The sequence below is a fragment of the Protopterus annectens genome, chromosome 2.part1 (assembly GCF_019279795.1).
Source record: "Protopterus annectens isolate FY-2018-M chromosome 2.part1, PAN1.0, whole genome shotgun sequence".
Classification (NCBI taxonomy): domain Eukaryota; kingdom Metazoa; phylum Chordata; order Ceratodontiformes; family Protopteridae; genus Protopterus; species Protopterus annectens.
In genome coordinates, this window is record NC_056729.1 from 724,975,430 (window position 1) to 724,992,568 (window position 17,139).

The window sequence follows — 17,139 nt, forward strand, 5'->3', positions numbered from 1 at the left end:
CAGTGATTTGGGAGAAAGCCACATATTTGATAAGTAAAACATCTGGACATCCTGGGAATATCTGGACAGTTAAGAAGTATCACTGCTGTCCTAAAGATGTCTGTAGTGTTTACTGTCTAAAAGAGTGTAGGCTAATAGCTTTAGTATTGGTCCCCACCATCCCTCCCTGTTGGTGGCTTGTTGTTATACTTGGTGGCTTTGCAGTTGCCCATCCCTACTGTAAATTTGATCTTGGACACTCCTCCCAGACTAGTGTCATTAGCTCATTCTACCTAATACAGAGAACATCTGAGAAGGCCATCTGTTCCTCCTATCTCCCTTTCTTTAAAAAAAAAGAAAAGATTGCCTGAATCTCCTTGTGTTCTGACTGTGCTTCTCAAACATTTTGGAAATATAGAGTATATTTTAGTGCATTTATTAAAACTGTATTTGCCTTAATATTGCTACAACTCAAGTCCTCTAGGTTGCACTGCATCTGAATTGTTTGTGTGATTTAGCTACTTTTCTGTATATATAGACTTTTCTGTATATGTAGACTAGCTATTTATTCTACTGTATTACTGCCTCTTAAATCGTTTTTCAGTTGTGCACTCGCCTTGCTTCATTTAAAAAGTTTTAAATTGCTAATTTTGTAGAGTTGTAATTGCACTTACTGTTTAGGACTACACACTCAAGTGCGTTAGCCTTTTCTGTGTTTATTTACTGTATTATTGCATTGTTTAGCCTGTTTTAACCAACAAAAAAAATACTATCTTGTTTGCTCGTTTCCCACCTTTCCTAGCCAGTCTAGTCCAGATCCCAGGCTTTGCTTGTCTCAGGACTTTATTTTCTGAGTTCAGAGCTATCCAGACCTTACTGTGGTAGAGGGAAGCCTTACTGCTTACCAGTGGGAGTGGTGAGAATTGCACTGCCCATCTAAAACTAAAGGAGTGGTTTCCAGCTCTGAAATTGTAATTGTATTAGCCCTTCTGGGCTGATTTCTTTCCCTTTCAACTTTATGGCTTAAAAACGTGTGTTTTTTGCACATTTTTCACATTGTGCAGCATCGCGGGGCTAAGGTTGAGCTATTCCAGGTGCCAGAAAGTCTGCTCTTCAAATTTTCCTTTAGAAATAGCTGGTTTCTCAGTAGTAGCACTAAACTATGAACCTGCTAGAAAGCACTAGAAAGCCTGAAACCGATACAAACATTCAACTCTGGAGTACCACAGGGTTCGGTCCTGGGACCTCTCCTGTTTGGTATCTGCTTCTCTGAAGTACAGGCTAACACAGAAGGCCTCTGGCTAATAAAGTTCACAGATGACCGCAAACTAGGAGCCATAGTCAAGTCCCCAAATGATGGGACATCCTACAGAAAGGCCTCGCTGAGACAGATGCCTGGTGTCAGAGACATTTCCTCAAGCTCAATGCCAAAAAGTGCAGTGTCATCCCCTTTGGTAAAAACTCTGTACCCATGAACTACCACATAGGCAGCAATCTACTTAACACCAAATGTGTGATAAGAGACCTTGGGGCCCAGGTGGACAGTAGTCTCTCCTTTGATAGTCACATCGCCACAGTAGTAAGGAAGTCCTTCTACATGGCACACCTCATCATAAAAGGGTTCTCATCCAGGAAAAAAGAGGTCATTGTTCCCCTCTACTTGACACTCATTAGACCCATTATAGAGTACAGCTCCCCTTTTGGAATGTACCTCACAAGACATCTGCAGCAGCTGGAGAGGCCACAGAAGTAACTCACAAAGAGAATTACATGCCTCAAATAAATGCCTTACACTGACTGTCTCAAAAAACTCCCGCTTTATTCCGTAGCATATTGCCTACTCCAAGGTGATCTCTGCTTAACATATAAAGCTATGTCAAACCCAGAGCTGTTGGACATGCTACACTTAAAGAAATCCCAATCCCTTTGAACTACAAGTTCTACAGACCTAAACCTTGTCACCACAATAAACAGGACATGCTGGAGGGATAGATTCCTGTCCCAGAGACTTCCAATACTCTGGAACAGGCTACCCATCTATGTCAAGCAAAGTTCTTCATTAGCACTCTTCAAGAAAAATCTTGATGAGTGGATGGGAAATAGGAAATACACCCCAGGGATCATTTCTGTGTCCCTGCTCGACAGTGGCACATGAAAATAACTTTCTTGGGTGGCGTAAGCCAGGGAACCTTGTTGGCTAGGCTTACCTAGGTCCTTGGACTGATAGCCTAGTACCTACTTATGAACCTATGAACTCTCCTTGTCAATAAGGAGAAATCAATCATAGGCACTAAACAGCCTATAATTGCAAAGTACCTTGCAAAGGTAAGGGAAAACAGCTCTTGTACTTTACAAAAAAAGCACCTAAACAGGCATGTCCAAAGGTCAGCTTCCAGTGATTTCTCCTGTCCACCTGGTGAATCCAGGCATGCTGGGGGAATGCGGCAACTGCCTCAGGTACACAGACAACCCTCTTATCCTACCACCCAACACTACAACCTGCGAGAAATGCACTTACATAGCCAAATTGGAAGCAAAGCTCTCTCCAGCCAAGATTGTGCTAGTCAGTCAAGAGGAGAAGGTTAACACCTGCACTACACCTCAAGCAACACATAGCCCTTCAAAATCCACACCGTCAACACCCACACATAGCAACACTAAACCCACATATGCAAAGGCCCTTAACATTAACCTGCCCAAGCAACAAGGACTTCCGAAGCTGAAATGCAAACAAACACCAGTCACAATCAAAGTGACAGATAGCTCACAACACCATTGTGCCACCCAACAAAAGCCTCTAAGGCAAGACAATGTACCCAACACTTTAGTCATAAGTGACTCTATAGTCAGGCACACTGATGTCCCACTCACCAGGCTGAACAAGGAGAAAACTACAGTCAACTGTCTGTCAGGTGCCAGGATCTGCCACAAAACGCATGCACTCAAGTCACTCCACAACAAGTACAAATATGACTCTGTCATTGTCCATGTTGGAGTGAATGACTTGATATGTACCTCCCTGGACTACATGAAAAGAGACATGGAAGAGCTCTCGGATCATGTGACCCAAGCAGGTATGACCCTAGCCCTGAGTAGCATCCTGCCTTCACCCAGAATGATACCACAGTATAAGGACAAAATGATTGACTTCAACAATTGGCTACGCTTCTGGTATCATTCAAAGGGGATCCAGTAACTGTCTGCCTGGGAAGACATGATCAACAAACCACGGTGCTTTGCCAGAGATGGTCTGCACCTGTCAAATCTGGGATTCAGGTTACTGGCTAAAGCTCTTGCCACCCCATAGTGCCTTTTTTAGGCAAAGTTCAAAGGACAAAACCACCACCATAACAGATACAAGCTTGCAAAATCTGAAGGTAATGCTACTCAATGCTAGACGTCTAAACCTCAAAATGCACTCTCTCGAGGCACTCCTAAAAATGGAGAACATCGATATCTGTGCAGTAACTGAGACCTGATTCAAGGCTCCAGAGAGCACCCCTGCAATACCAGGCTACAACTCTTACTACACTTTTTGGCCACCAAACCAAGACAGAAAAACTAAGCGTGGAGGAGTGTCCATATTCACCAAGGATATTCACACCTCCAGGTTAGTTGCCCAACACAATGCATATGAACTTCTCCAGGTGCAACTAACACTAGGTAAGACTGCAATCCAAACTGTAGCTTGCTACAGATCCCCCACCATGCCCCAAGATTCTCACTACACCTTTCTAAACTTACTGGAAAATATTAAGATACAACCAAACACCCTAATACTGGGTGATTTCAACTACCCTGCCATTAACTGGGAAAACTACTCGGGTACCAACACCTTTTCCCAACGGTTCTTGGAATTCATAAATTCCAATGCCCTGGATCAACTAATCCGTTGTCCCACCAGGGGCTCCAATATCCTAGAACTGGTCATTACCAACATGGGAGATAGATGCTACCCACCAGTGGTTACCCACTCACTGGTCAGGTCTGACCATAATTAAATCACCCTTGACATCAACATCCCACCCCCACCCCCCAGTAAGGAAACCTCCATAAAAAACTTCTCCAAAGCCAACTTCATGCTACTCAAGTCAGAAGTGACAAACTTCATGACACCCATGCAGACGGGATCTGAAAGTTCGACTGCTGAATCCTACACTAAGGCACTGTACGAGCACATCCACTCATGCATGAATCGTGCTATCCCAAATAGAACCAAGATGCTCTCCTCCAAAAAAAGGAGGCCAATCTGGTGGTCCCCTGCAATAAACAAATTATACATCAGAAGGAAGAACTGTTGCAGAAAAAAGGAAAATCCCAGGATGCAAAAAACTCCCTTACCAGCCTAAGTAAGAAGCTGAGATCCCTCATAAAATCCTCAAAAGCTAGTTACAAAAATAAAATTGCCAAAGATTCCAAAGACAACCACAAGGCATTCTATAGTTATGTCAAGAATCTAAATGGCAATGCTCAGATCCACTCTGAACTACAACAGAATGGCATTAAATATTCTGATCCCAAGGATATTGCCAATATCCTGGCAGATCAATTTAGTGCCAACTTCACCCCCCTCTCACCCCCTAAAGGGCCCATCTCAATGCCAAAAGCCTGCCAAATTTTGGTAATCATGGCCACGCAGGTAGAAACCGCACTCTCCAAAGCTAAGAATACAGCATCCATGGGACCATATGACATCCCAGGCTGTGTACTACATGAACTACAAAATTAACTGGCACCTCACCTAAGTGTCATGTTTAATCATAGCCTCACCTCAGGCTTCGTGCCCATTGAGTGGCGCACAGCTACAGTTATCTCACTCCACAAGGGGGGATCCACCTTGGATCCCGGGAACTGCCATACCATCAGTCCAATGAGCCTGATCTGCAAGGGCATGGAACACATTATCATGAAACTTATAAACAAAGACATAGGTAACCTTCAAACACTGGACCTCACCCAGTTTGGGTTCGTGAAGGGCCGATCTTGTCTCCTGAACCTGACTGACTTCTTCAAATCAGTCTTCAGAGCTGTGGATGAGGGTAAGGTGGTCCACACAGCCTATCTGAAACTTGCCAAGGCCTTCAACACCATCTCCCACTCTGGAATCATAGATAAACTTACTAAGCTGGGCATAAATCCCTATGTCACTTGATGGGTTGCCAACTGACTTACTGACAGAACCCAGAACTGTAAAAGTAGCTGACTCCAAATCCAGCTCCATACAATTGACAAATGGAGTACCTCAAGGTTCAGTCCTGGGACCGCTCTTGTTTGGCATCTACTTCTCTGAAGTACAGGCCAACACTAAGGGACTCTGGTTAACAAAGTTCACAGATGACTGCAAACTGGGAGCCATTATTGAATCCCCAAATTATGTGGATATTCTACAAAAGTGCCTTACAGAAACAGATGCTTGGTGCCAGAGCCATGGGCTCAAGTTTAATGCCAAGAAATGTATAGTTATCCCCTTTGGGAAAAAACATGTAGTCATGAATTACCACATAGGTGGCAGTACACTAAACACTGAAAGTATGATGAGACTTAGGGACACAGGTGGGCAGTGGTCTCACCTTCGATAACCCCATCACCACAACAGTCAGGAAATCGTTCTATGTGGCACACCTCATCACTAAGGGCTTTTCATCCAGGAAAAAGGAGGTCATTGTCCATACTGTACTCATCCCTCATTAGACCCATTATAGAGTATAACTCCCCATTTGATATGTACCTCACAAGACATCTGAAACAGCTGGAAAGGCTGCAGAAATACCTCACTAAAAAAATCACATGCCTAAAGCAGATGCCATATGCTGACCGTCTAAAAAACTCCAGCTATACTCTGTGGCATATCATCTACTCAGAGGCGATCTCTGCTTAACATACAAGGCCATGTCAAACCCTGAGCTATTGGACATGCTCCACTTAAAGAAATCCCAATCCCTCAGAGCCACATGCTCCAGGGATCTAAATCTTGTCATCACTAAGAACAAAATATGCTGGAGGGATAGGTTCCTGACCCAGAGACTTCCTGTACTCTGGAATAGACTGCCCATACATGTCAAGCAGAGCGTCTCCTTGGCCTTCTTCAAAAGGAACCTTAAGGATTGGATGGGAAATAGGAAATTCACCCCAGGGATCATGTCATTCACACTGCTAGACAGGGGTCCAGGGAAGTAAATATTATGGGAAGAAATATCCAGGGAATTGTTATGGCTAGGCTTGTGTAGGCCCTAGGGCCGATAGCCTAGTACCAACCTATGAACCTTTGAATGTGAAGTATATGGTCCAAATAGAGTACAGGAAAGTGTACCTACAGTGTAGAGTACAGTGATATCCCATTCCTGCATTCTATACTGAAGCTATGTTAATTATCTATAAGAGGACATGGGACTGCCATGTAAAATGATCACTCAGGGGAAGTGTGTGTACTGAATAGGGACATACAGATTAATTGTAGGAATGAACAAAGGGAAAGAGTACAGGTGAAACTCTCCCATGTACAGCTGAAGAGGGCATGTCAATGGAAGATCATTGTAGCAGCAACACCAAGCACATATCTATATGGTGCAGTATGGACTGTGCAGTTAAAATGTGTTATCTGTGAATGTCACACAATGTGACACAACAATATTGAGGAGCTGTGTGTGAGGATAACCATGCACACTGCCCTGGAATTGAAATATCTGCAGGAGGTGTTAGGAAGTACACTGTTATACCTGTATGTGACAGTATGGGCAATACAGGCTAACAGTTGCCTTGTGTGCATGGCATGTATCTATGGCACAATGTCATGAATGATATATATATGCCATTAATGTTGTCAAACACCTACGTATGCATTGTGTGAATAAGCTGAACAAGTAGCACACATGCATCTGGTGTAACAACTTGATTGGAGTTTCATACCATCAGACAGTCATGTATATTCCACAGAAAGAATACATAGGTAAGACCAATAAGCTGTGTGACAGCACAGTGTGACAGGGGGGTACACTTCAGTTACACATCACACTGGAAGATGTATAGGAAGGTACGTGAAGAAGGGTGCATTGTACTCAGTTAGTGGTGTGATGAAGGCTGGGAACTATCAAGTCATTTTGACATCTGATGTGCATGTACTTCACATACTCAGTACTTGTGTTATATTCAAGGGAGCAGTCAGCACTGTGACCCCATACTAGTGGATATACCACTTACCCTCTACCCCAGGACACTAGTCATACACCTATTGGGGTTGGGAGGGTGGCCTAATGGTTAGGGTGTTTGCCTGGCAGACACAAGGTGCAGGGTTTGAGTCTCACAGGGGATAATTGGCTAGGCTTGAAGGTGGCTCCCAGGGGCAGTTAGCCTAGTACTAACCTATTATAGGGTTTAATGTCCACGTTATACTAGATGGTGTGCCTGTTTCTTGATTCAACAACTCTCTCCAAGCATCCTGTCAATGTAGGTGTTGTCATAGCTGTGGCAGCAGTCTCTGGTATGTGTTGATACTGTCTGTATTGTACTAATATCACAGTTTGAGTCAATGATTGCCCACAAGCTGTAGTCCTTCATGCAGCTGTTTGGATACAGAATGTGTATGTCGTCTGTGATGCACATCACTTAACTAATAGGCAGGAAAGGGCTTAGCAGACACATCAGATGTACCAACCGGATCACTGGACCTGAGATATATGTCACGTCACACATTTCGACATAGTGAGATGTCATGTATCTCATACAATGGTCTACCCATTTGGCAATATAGCTGTTTATGGACACATATGCCAGTGCTGATTGAATACCTCAGTGTGGCTTTGTGACAAATGCCTTGACCTGTTAAAGTTCTACAAGATGAGACCATTGTCATTATGCATGCCCTCCATGACCTCTTTCAGGACATCTATTCATAGGTTCATAGGTAGGTACTAGAATATTGGCCCTAGGGCCTGTACAAGCCTAGCCATAAAGATTCTCTGGCTTACACCACCCAAAAATTATTTTCCTGTGCCCCTGCCGAGCAGAGCCACAGAAGTGATCTCTGGGGTGAATTTCCTATTTCCCATCCAATCATCAAGATTTTTCTTAAAGAGGGTTAATGATGTGCTCTGCTTGACATGAATGGGCAATCTGTTCCAAATATAGGGAGTTTCTGGGACAGGAACCTATCCCTCCAGCATGTTTTGTTTATTGTGGTGACAAGGTTTAGGTCCCTGGACCATGTGGCTTGGAGGGATTGGGATTTCTGTAACTGAATGGAGCTGATGTAGTAGTAACAACTCACACAAGTCTGTTGTGCACATCTGGAATATTACTAGTGGACATGTAGAAGAGGTCAATGATGACATGTTGGTCTACTTCACAATTGCGTAGAGTCAGAATGTATCTTTACATGCATGCATCAGGTGCTGTCTCCCCACCTCAGGTGAGTGCATGTTGATGTACATCTCTGTATGGGAACATAGGCCATGCGGAGGGTGTGTTGAACTGCATATTCAACCATATCAGGAAGGTGTATGTACTGGGTCATGCCACAAGTGATCTGTGATGTTCAGACTGCACATTGATTCCTTGTGATAGGCCTTGATGAAGGTAAGAGAGTGCATACTGTCTATTGTGATGTGGCCTAGGGTTTTGACACAATCACACATGCAAGTATCATTAAAAAAAAAAAACAAGCTTGGGATTAAACCTTACATCAGTTGATGAGAAAAGGATTGGCTCATTGACAGAACACATCATGTGAAAGCTGGTGAATCAACCTGTACCAGTAGAGCTGCCACCATTGGCAAACCCCAGGGATCTGTGCTTGGCCCTTCACTGTTTGAGCTGTATTTTTCAAAATGTAATGCTATTATGGCCATTGGCTTACAAGTTTCCTGATTCTTGCATATTGTGTGCAATCATTGAGTCCACCAATGGTGATAATATAGTACAGAATGAGCTAACACACACAACTGAATGGTGACAAAGGCACATAATAAATACAGACATGTGTGCTTGTAATGTCTGTGTGAAAAGTAGAGTTCTATGTTAATCATAGTATTGACGACAGTCTTGCTATGCAGAAACCCAGTGATGCAAGCAATTGGAATACATTTACATACATACATACATACAAATATTTCAAGCACAGGTATGACACATAGCAATCTGAACTTTGACCACCAATTGTCCACACTGCTATTAAAAGTCTGTTGTGCACATCATATGTCATGCTGTCATACTTAGATCTTAGGACTGTATGACAGCACTGTAGTCAGACCTCATTACATCACTAATAGAGTACAATGTTGTTTTTTACATGTACCTCCCCAGACATATGTGGGAGCTGGACAGACCCCAGGGATTTCTTAACAAGATAACACAGGGCCTACATACCATGCCATGATGCATATGGATAGATTAAAAGCAATGTCACTGTAAACTTTGTTGTATAGGATAAGAAGACTTCTGCCAGGCCCTCAAGTCCATCTCTGACCCTGGAGTACTGGTGGGAGTACTGCATGTCCAAAAATGTAATATAGCTGATGACATCAGCAGTGTCTGTTGAGATGATAACACTGTCCCACATGCTGGTGTAAAATGCTCTCTGCAATGTCAAGCAACAGCTCACACACACACACACACACACACACACACACACACACACACACACACACACACACACACACACACACACACACACACTTGATTGCAGGGAGAATAGAACCCCTACCTCTCTAGGTATGAAATACTTTATGCAAGCTCCACAGCTCAAGTCTGAGTTGAAGTGTATCAGGCAACACTTTATTACTGATGACATCCACAGTGTCTGTTGAGAAGATAACAGTGGCCCACATGCTGCTCTGGTACACACAGTTGGTTGCAGTGAGAACAGAACCCCTACCTGTTTAAGTAGGCTGGTTACAGAACACATTAGTTAACACAAGCACCACAGCACATATCTGATTTATATAGGAATGCAGTTGAACTTATAGTAGATGACATCAGCAGGCCATATGAGAGACAAGGGTTTTGGAGGCCTGTATGAGATAGATGTGAGGCAAAAGCAAGTATCAAAATATTGCCATTGTATGGCATTGCAGCAGTATCTGAGGGATACATACTCCTGCTCTGCTGTCTAGACATGCACACGCGCGCACGCGCACAGACACACACACACACACACACACACACACACACACACACACACACACACACACACACACACACACACACACACACACACACACACACACACACACACCAAATTGACTGCAGTGAGAACAGAACACCTAACTAAGTAAATGGACTACAGAACACAGTACCTAATGCAAGTGCCACAGCACAATTCTAATTTCTACAGGAGTGCAGGTGATCTTATAGAAAATTATATCAGCAGGCTATGTAGGAGACAAGAGGCTGGGGGTCCTGTATGAAATGAATGTGTAGACATGAGCAAGTATCAAAATACTGTCCTTGCATGGTGTCGAAGTTATGGTGTTAAGCTTAATACTAAAAAATGCATCATCATCCCCTTTGCAAAAAACTCAGTTCCCACTAATTACCACATTGATGGGAGCCCACTGAACACTGAAGTTGTTATAAGAGATCTGGGGACACAGGTTGACAGCAATGTCTCCTTCGACCACCACATTGCCACTGTGGTCAGAAAGTCATTTTATGTGGCACATCTCATTACCAAGGGTTTTGCATCCAGGAAGAAAGAGGTCATCTTCTCTCTCTACTCTTCTCTCATTAGGCCAATCATCAAGTATAATGCCCCATTTGGAATATACCTCACTAGACACATGCAACAGCTGAAAATGCCACAAAAGTACCTCATGAAGAGTTTCCTAGGCCTTAAACACGTCTTACAGAGACAGACTAAAAAAAACTCCAGCTATTATGTCTCATATCGTCTACTAAGAGGCGATCTCTGCTTGACTTAGAAAAGCCATGTCTAACCCAGCTCTGTTAGAAATGCTACATCTAAAGAAATCCCAATCCCTCTGCACCACATGCTCCAGAGACCTGAACCTCATTACCACAATCAACAGAACATGCTGGAGGGACAGGTTCATAACCCAGAGACTGCCCATGCTCTGGAACATACTTCCCCAACATGTCAAGCAGAGCACCTCACTGGCCCTCTTCAACAGAAATCTTGATGAGTGGATGGGAAATAGAAAGTTCACCTCAGGGATCACTCCAGTGATCAGCAGGCCTGCCATCATCTTGTCTCACACATGGCCTGCTGATATCATGTACTCTAAGTTCAGCTGCAGTCTTACAAAAGTCGAACTTGTGCCATGGTGCTTTCATTAAGTACTGTGTTCTGCAGTTTGTGTACTTAGATAAGTAGGCGTTCTATTCTCACTGCAGTCAAGTGTGTGTGTGTGTGTGTGTGTGTGTGTGTGTGTGTGTGTGTGTGTGTGTGTGTGTGTGTGTGTGTGTGTGTGTGTGTGTGTGTGTGTGTGTGTGTGTGCGCGCGCGCATGTATGGTTGTGAATGAGAGTTCTTTCTTGACAATGCAAAGAACATTTTACACCAGCATGTCTGACACTATTACACTCTCCTCAACAGACACTACTGATGTCATGTTGATGATGATGTTTAAGACACTCTAAATCAGTGCCATGGTGTTTGCATAAGATACTGTGTTCTGTAGTCTGTGTGGTTAGATAGGTAGTGGTTCTATTCTCACTGTAGTCAACTGTGTATGTGTGTGTGTGTGTTTTCTTGCTTGACAATACAGAGAGCCTTTTACAGCAGCATGTGAGACACAGTTATTACCATATTCTCAACAGACACTGCTGATACCATCAGATATATCAGAGTTTTGGATATACAGTCATCCCACCAGGGCATGGTCAGACACTGGCCTGGAAGCCAGGCAGACATCACCTCATCCTATACTAGACAGATTACAGTGACATGGCTTTTAATCTATGTACATACATAATTTCATGGTTTGTAGGCCCTGTATTATCTTGCTGAGAAAGCCCTGTGGTCTCTCCAGTTGCTGCATGTGTCTGGTGAGGTACATACAAAAGAGATCATTATACTATATTACTGTTCTGATGAGGTTTGACTACAGTGCTGTCATAGTCCTAAGATCTGAATATAATGGCATGACTTATGATGTGCACCATATGTATGTACTGGAAAAATTATTAAAGGGAGAAGTTAGAAAGTAATGATACACATTTCAGTTACTGACTTCACAACTATCACAACAGCATTTGCAATAAAGCTGTTAAATATAGATGCTACCTGTGACAAAAGGAGATACTGCCAGAACAGCTAGCTGGAATTTTGTAAATTATATGTCATTTGTGAATATCAAACTAATTTATATATGATGCTTGTGTTACAAATATATTAGAACCGTATGTCATGTATATATATCAAACTGCTCTGTACAGATGCTTTTGTTGAAAAGGTATTTGTAAAGTGCTATGTTTAAAATGTATCACAGTGCGCCCTACTGGAAGAGAACAGAAATGTATGTGCACTACTGCAACTATTTAAATGTATATGTTAACAAAGGAAACTGGAGGCTTTACCTCAGTCCAGCAAACTTTAGAAAAATATTTACAATTAAATTAATTCATAGGCTAGGCCATAAAGAGGCTATGTCTCAGGTTTAAATGCAGCTAGAGACACAAAGCATGTACTAAGAAGCTTTCTGCACTGTCTTTAGGTTGAACTAATTGCTACTGTGAAAGCATGAAGGAATGCAATTGTTTTGTGACTTCCAGCATCTGCCAAAGATGTGAACAAAAACACTTGTATGAGTATTTTTACATGTCGATGCTAAATATTGTCAGCTTCAGCAACGGGGGTTTGCATGAGAACTAGAAGTCAAATGACCAGAAATTATGTCATTCTGAAAGCTATCTCAGCAATAATATTTTAGATATTTTGGGAAGTCTCTTAGTGAGAGAGAGAGCATTCTGCATTCTGTCTGGCACCTGAAACAAGAACCATTTACCACATATGCCTTGGTCTAATTAAATAAGTTGCTAGGGTATAGTAACTCTCTTAGATACAGTCAGGAATATAGTGAAGCTTAGTTTATATTTTTTCCTTTATTTGTGCTTGCCTGTACTGCAATGTTGTTTTAAATATTTCTTGTAGTTTTGAACTCTGATGTCATTGTGAATATATATTTAGTATTGTCTTGTTCTTTTATTATTATTTATTATTAAATGTATTTAAACTTTTCATTGTGGCTGATCTGTGTAGAGATATTTAAGCTTTGAGAGTACTTGTATATTTATTTGATGATCCTATGTGGGCCACTCCGATCAGCCTTGCTCTTGGTCAAGCTACCATTTGTATTAGCATTAATATTACATAGCAAGATTCAACACACTTTGCTAAGGGCCCTAAAGTAGCTGATAAGGAATGACTGGTGGCAGTGGTAACTACCTTATAGCCTGAGCAGAAGGGGGCATAGCTAGTAAACCTGTGCCAGTCTTTTTCAGGTGTGTGTGTGTGTGTGTGTGTGTGTGTGTGTGTGTGTGTGTGTGCACAAATCAAACCTCAAAGAGTATGTGTGTTAGCTACTTGGGCAGGGGACACAAAGCACTGGCTGGACAGAGAGGGTGCTGGAGTTCTTGGCTTGGTCACTCATCTGAGATCTCAATTCTATAGCTGTGCCAGTGAGGAATCTTACTGGGGATCTGGAGAAAGATGGAGAAACCAGCTCCAGATTGACTGTGGTCTCTGTGTGCTCTTGAGGGAAATTGCAGTTGATGCAGATAGCTGCAACTGGAAATACTGGGGTCTATATTACAAAACTGAAAACCCGTTACAGCGAATACTACAACACCAACACACATAGCCTGAACTGCAAATACGCTGAACCCCCTAAACCGTGAAATTTAAAATCTCAATTCATCATAGCCAACACCACCACGCACTACATACTACATACCCAAACATAATAAATAAAACACATACACACACTAACCAAACCCTACTTTTAACCCTACACTAAACCTTACATTATATTACCTATCTATGCACTTACCTTAACCCGCACCATAATCCTAAGGTCTATAACTATCGCACACTTACCTTACGGAGCTATACCACAGACGGGCCAACCATGACAGTTCGACATTTCATTTTTCACAGTTTTGGATTTTCGGCGTTACCATAGTTCGTGCTATACATGTCGCTCAATTCTGATTTGCTGGAATGGATCTTCGGTCTTCTAATATAGAACTGAAATACTGTATGTACCTGTTATCCTCTCAGTGAACATCCCCCACTGTTTCCGGTGGGGAGAACGGAGGCTTCTTGATTACTGGTTGGCAATGGTAGGCCATCACACTATTAACTGTCTAACTTTCCAGGGCCAATATAAGTCAAAGGTACAATTACCAGTTGAACACCACAAATGCAGATATATTAAGCACTAAGGTAGCCATGGACCCTGAGCCTCAGACACAAAATTTTTGTATCCCTGAATCCAAAAGATAGGAAGCAAGTATATGGCACAGTTATTATCACTTGCACAGGGTGTTTTGTGTGTGTGTTTGGGGGGGGGGGCAGAAAGACCAGGCTGGCACAAAAGATTGGTGAGTGTGTGTGAGTAAGAAAGAGAAGACGGTAGGCATGTGGATAAACCAACAAATGGCCAGTGAGACAAAATGACTAACTGTTGTGCATGTCTGTAGCAGTCATCCAGGTGAAATTGGTGTGTGAGTGTCTGCATGAACACAGCCAACCTCTGCGCTGGCTCTGCATCTTGGTATGTCAGACAGGTGTGAGCTGTGCATGATAGAGGTGGCAGGTCATCGTTGTCATCCCCAATCATGAGAACCAGGAGTTGCACTGGCACCACCACGCCCAAAGTCTGATGCAGTGCTACTACCTGAACATTACTGATGTCTGCTGGATAAGCTCCCTTCATGAGGATGCCCAGGATCATGACCCCATGGCCTGCCTCATATGGGTGTGGACAGCACAGTCACAGACAGAGCAGTGGAAGTACTGCCACTATGCGAGCGTGTTTGCTCATGGCCATGTTGGTGGACAGTAGATTATGTGGCTGACCTATGCCCATGAGGGTGCTGTTCCCGTCCTAGCAGATGTTGCATCACACACAGACACTGCTTGTTCCATGACAGACACCCCTTGGTCCATAACAGACACCCCTCATTCCAACATGTCATTTATCCAATCCAGTGAATCTGCAACATGGTGGAGGCAGTCACCCACATTAGTCTGCGCCACATCCACAACTCTGAGCATTTGTCTGGAGCACCCATGGCAACATGCCTGTACCTCCATGATGGCCCTAAACATATGCTGAGTGGCACAGGAAGAGACACCTGCACCAGGTGGAGGAGCAACAGCAATCCTCCTCTGAGCACCCCTATCAATCCTTCTGTGTGGCACCTCACCCACACTTTGGCCATGGCCAGACTCAACAGGCACTCAAGTCAGAGTAGCCACACTTTCTTGATCAATGTCCTCACACTCCACCTGTCCAATATATGTGGCCTCAATGGACTGGGTAGACATAGGCCTGCTTTCTGTGTGCTATGGAAATGTAAGGGATGGCTGTATGTCAAACCCTGTGTCATATTCAACCTCTGCACCACCAATTGTGCCTCAGTTTGGACACCATCATCATCAGAGTCTGCTGATACACTGACATCAGTTAGCACAGGGCTCACACTCCCACTGTCATGATCACCTGTGATTAAAAGCAAGAAACTCAGGAATAAATTAATACCTGCACTGCTATACTGCAATATATGTTAACAAACTAACAGTACTGCCACTATTACAGACAGTACAACAATACACACGGCAGGACTGAGATCAAATTCACACACTACAATATTTCCTTAAATTGCTCAGCACTATTGATATAAAAATGTTTGTGTTACCATCTGCAGAAGATATACTCTTCTGCAGTTCAGGCAGTCCTGGAAGAAGCTAAGCAAGAGGTAAAGGCGACATCATCACAATTAATAGTAACACAGGGGGTAAAACATTTACCCCTTTATATGTCCATTACCTATTTCAACAAGAAGGTGGCTGACAACCGAAACCTAAGCTTATAACTGTTGCAATCTTCAATCCCACTCCCCCCCTAAAAAAAAAAAAAAACATAACATGTGACGCAGAATTAACTTATTCATTTCAGCTGATTTACTATACAACAGTATTCAACTATTCAGATAACAAATCTTACCTAGAAACTCCTCCTGGGACATGCTTGCTGTCTCAGAGACTGTAGCTCCAACATCCAGGACATGCTGTACTGCACTCTCCTGGGAGCTGTCTGGATCTCTGATATTGGCCAGGAACTCTTCATTGGAGGTTAGTGGTAGTTCTCTAGCAGGCCCTCCTATTGTAACCATCTGATCATGACCCACTGCAGCTGCTCTCCTCCGTGCAGATGCGAGCATGTCACTGGCTCTATGTTGAACCTGTTTGTATATCCTGCCATGCCCACTTACAGCATTTAGATCACGGACAATCTGCTGCCATATTCACATCCTATGTGCCATATCTGTGAGTCCCCTTTCCAGAAGAAAAGCACCATGTTGCCAAATCCCATTGATGATGATCTGGTTCTTGGCATTGGTGAAGAGGGGTCTCCATGGATTGACACTCATGGGTGGCATACTCTTAGGTGTCCTAAAAGCGAAAAGAGGTAGAATACTCATAAGTATCACATAACTGCAAAATAACTGTTTCCAGATTAAACAGAAAAGATAACCAGTCAGTATTATCCACTAGAAAAACATGAAACAGTCTAGAGATGCGAAATACTAACAATGGACAGGATGCAAACCAAGGAGAGTAACAAGAGCAATGTATCCTTGTTTGTGCCATAAGAATAAATCACCTTTACTCCCCCATGAAAAGAACAGTCCATTCTTGTTTGTGCCATAACTGTAACTCTTCTTTCCTCCTCCATCCCCACAAAAATAGGGAAATGACCCATTTTGCTAACAAAACTTCTTTGAAATGCTAAAAGTGCTATCAAAGGACCTATCTATAAAACACTTGTCTACATTTATCACACAGCATTCCATTTTCATGTATTGGCAATCATGTATACCTCTGAAATGGCTTGACAAACATGCCCAGGCCAGTAGTACGCTTCTAACTAATGCATACAGATAAAAGTGTAAAGCCTTTGCTTCACGTTATTCTTAAATG